Source organism: Silene latifolia, chromosome Y (assembly GCF_048544455.1).
Source record: "Silene latifolia isolate original U9 population chromosome Y, ASM4854445v1, whole genome shotgun sequence".
Classification (NCBI taxonomy): Eukaryota; Viridiplantae; Streptophyta; class Magnoliopsida; order Caryophyllales; family Caryophyllaceae; genus Silene; species Silene latifolia.
The window spans coordinates 389,391,339-389,394,937 of NC_133538.1; the positions used below are offsets into that span (position 1 = coordinate 389,391,339).

At 33.0% G+C, this 3,599-nt stretch overlaps 1 long non-coding RNA gene across 1 annotated transcript; it reads left to right on the forward strand.

Moving 5' to 3' along the window:
* The first annotated feature begins 936 nt into the window (after positions 1-936).
* On the forward strand, positions 937-2,377 carry LOC141629070 (uncharacterized). The gene is made up of 2 exons (XR_012537220.1): positions 937-1,180; positions 1,777-2,377. It is a non-coding gene; the product is annotated as an uncharacterized LOC141629070 (long non-coding RNA).
* The last annotated feature ends 1,222 nt before the right edge of the window (positions 2,378-3,599 follow it).

A 3,599-nucleotide genomic window follows, 5' to 3' on the forward strand; every position in this document is an offset into this window, starting at 1 on the left:
GTATTTTCATGTGATCTTTACTCGCTAGCTTATGATTATGGATTTCTTTTACCTTTTTCGCAGTTCAACATATGGAGGCACGGACCAGTCGGATACTATTTGCATACTCAGGTTTTTCCTATTTGTAAGTGTACTAGACTTTATATGCAAGTCTCACATTCCCACTAATAATTGATTTGCGCCATTCTATCATTATACTAAAAATGCTAATTTATGCTTTTATTTTCCGCATATCAGATATCATGGTTGTGTGTAGTATGCAATATGCATGAGTAATGGTCACAACGGAGTAATAATAGGCGTTCCTTTGCTATTATTACCACCAAAGAACGATCAAAACTTCTTTAGTCTTATGTATTCATACATAGCATTATGTCGGTTTAATTGTATTAGGTATCGTATATACGTATTGTTAGATAGTTTGGTGATTTTATAGACATTATTTTTGTCATATGGTGCATATATGAGGGATATGGTGCGAACAGTAGATCTGCTTCAACAAGTAGGTGATGAATCAAGCTCGGACACAAGAATGATGACTTAAGCTCGGACATAAGAATATTGAGAGTAACTGCTATTCATCTAAAGGTGACGATCCTAAGCAATTGGTGATGTTGGTTAATTATTACAGTGCCCAATTCAGTACCATTGTTTTTTAGAGATTAGTAAGTCTTTTTACAAACTACTTTAAAATAAAAAAAAACAATAATGAAAAAAAAAAAAAAAGACGAAGCACGACTCAAAGAGAAAATTCCAGACAAGGATCCGAAAGAATGGACAGACAATCCAATCTAACGTCCGTTTTTCCGTTCGTTACTCATAAAAGAAAACAAGGGATATATATATATATATATATATATATATATATATATATATATATATATATATATATATATATATATATATATATATATATATATAGCGGGATCTCGTGAGTTTGGTTCTTATGGTGAGTTGTGAGTTAGGAAAATCTCAGCCATTAGATCAAAATAAACCAACGGCTAAGAATAAATAGGAAAATCAAACAACAAAGCCTCGCATATTAATAAACAAAAACCTTCAGACGATCCCAATCCTTATCCCGACCTCCCTCCACTTTCCTCTCTCATCAACCATCATCACCTGCTGCCGCCGGCGAGATACAACGACGTCGGCGCACCACTGGCGATCAGTTATCGAGGTCTTAATCGATTTTTTTCGTTTTTTTGATTTTTGAACGTTTCGCTTTGCTCTTGATCTGGTTTTTTTTACTTTTATTTCTGGCGTTAATTGATGTTCGAGCATGAGTATGAATATGTTATCATTTTTTCTTCGTTGTTTTTCTTTTCCGAACGTTTCGCGGTGTGTTGATCTTTCGCTATGTGTTGATCTGGTTTGATTGAGATATTTTTGAAGTTAATTGATGTTCCAGCACGAGTATGAATTTTGATTATGTTAATTTTTGCATATGGGTCTCTGAGTTTGTTCGAGACCGTGTTTAACCCTGTAAATTGTGGTCAGCAGACATCTTAGATTGCATAAACTTCTCTATATCTACTTTATAACCGTGTTTAACCCTGTAAATTGTGATCCATGCTCGGTTTTTAATTGTTGTATCATCTGAAATCTGGTTACATGAATTTCATCCAACGCGATAAGTTTGAAAGCTGTTTGAGACAGATGGTTTTAGTACTCAACTAGCATCTCATTTGTATTCTGAAAATTACCTTTTCGGTTTTGTTGCTTCAAATGAATTGGTTAAGTTGTATTTGTAATTCTCTTATAATGCCACATCAGATCCAGCTGTTGAAGCTTTGTTTAACAGCTCTTTGCGGTACATCCAGTTCCAGAAACAGAAAGGAGGTGCCGTTAGTGAAAGATATGAAGCTGTCAAAGTGTGAACCAGAGTTGTATTTAGTGGGGCCATCTGCTCTGCATAAATCCAGCCAAATCAACTGATTCCAACTTCACTGACATTTTCATATCACGTTTGGTGGCGTGTCTGAGGGAGACCATCTACTTAATTATATGTTCTGGTAGCATACTTTTTTAGGTTCTGCTAACTTGAGCTTCATCCCTTCTAGTTATGTATTTTGTTGGAAGGCTGTTTTTTAGGCTGCATACATCCGATTCCCCCTTACCCCGCAATTTGCGGGAGCCATTGAGGCACTGGGGTAATGTTGTTGCTGCTGCTGTTTGTTATCCCCTCATTTTGAACATCGTTTGAGTTCAGATGAACGTTGGTATGTATATTTTTGACAAATTTGTAACTTAAATTGTATGTTTTGAGCAAGCGATCATTGAAATGTACTTAGACACGAGTTATTGATGAAACATTTCCACAAGAGCGGGTTTGGGCGGTTCACTCACCATCAGAGTACTTGCTGTATGCCATCAAGTTATCAATTCATTTAAAGCAACAAAACCGAAAAGTAAAAAAAATTAAAGCGACACCGGAATAACATCACAATAACAGCAGAATAACAGTAGAATAACAGCACAATAACACGTGGTAAAAAAAAAGAAAAAAAAAAATCAAAGTGGCACCGGAATAACATCACAATAACACCAAAATAACAGCAAAATAACATGCGGTAAAAATAAGAGTAAAAAATCAAAGTAGTAAAAAAAATCAAAGTAGTAAAAAAATCAAAGTGACACCGGAATAACATCACAATAACAACAGAATAACAGTAGAATAACAGCACAATAACACGTGGTAAAAAAAAAAGAAAAAAAAGTCAAAGTCGTAAAAAAATTCACAGTAACAGCAGAATAACATCACAATAATAGCGGAATAACAATAACAACACAATAACATATGGTAAAAAGAATCAAAGTCGTAAAAAAAATCAAAGTAATAGCAGAATAACATCACAATAACAGTGGAATAACAATAACAGCACAATAACATGTGGTAAAAAAAAAGAGAGAAAAAAATCAAAGTCGTAAAAAAAATCCAGGTAAAAAAAAGCACAATAATAGCATAATAACACGAGGTAAAAAAATACGAGTAAAAAAATTTCAAGTAAAAAAAAATCCGGTACAAAAAGAAAAAAGAAAAAAGGTAACATAATGAGTAAATTAAAGAAAAACATAAGAGAAAACAAAAATCAAAGTGGTAAAAAAAAACATAATAACACGAGGTAAAAAAAAAAGAGAAAAAAAAATTAAAGTAAAAAAAAAAGTAACATTAGAAAAAAGAGAAAATAAGTAAATGACAATGGTTTTATATGACATGTAAGATTTGATCTTGGCCACTCATCTCTAATATAATCTAGTGGTTGATATTCCCCAACTCACAACTCACCATGAGAACCAAAATCACCAAATCCAATCTATATATATATACATATATAAGCAAAATTTATGTGTCTTACCTTAAATTGGAGGACCAACCCGAAACAACCGATTTACGCTCTCTATTACTAAGACTATAATCCTTTAAACAACGTATCTGCAAATTAGTACTCATATATAGTATGGCACTTATTAACTTATGTTTTGATATTTAAAAGTTAAAAGTACAAGGGTATGCTTTAAGTTTTATCTTACTTCATCGGGAAATTTTTACCTAAAACATTGGTTACAAATTCCATTATTCCATTTGGTTTTGCCTG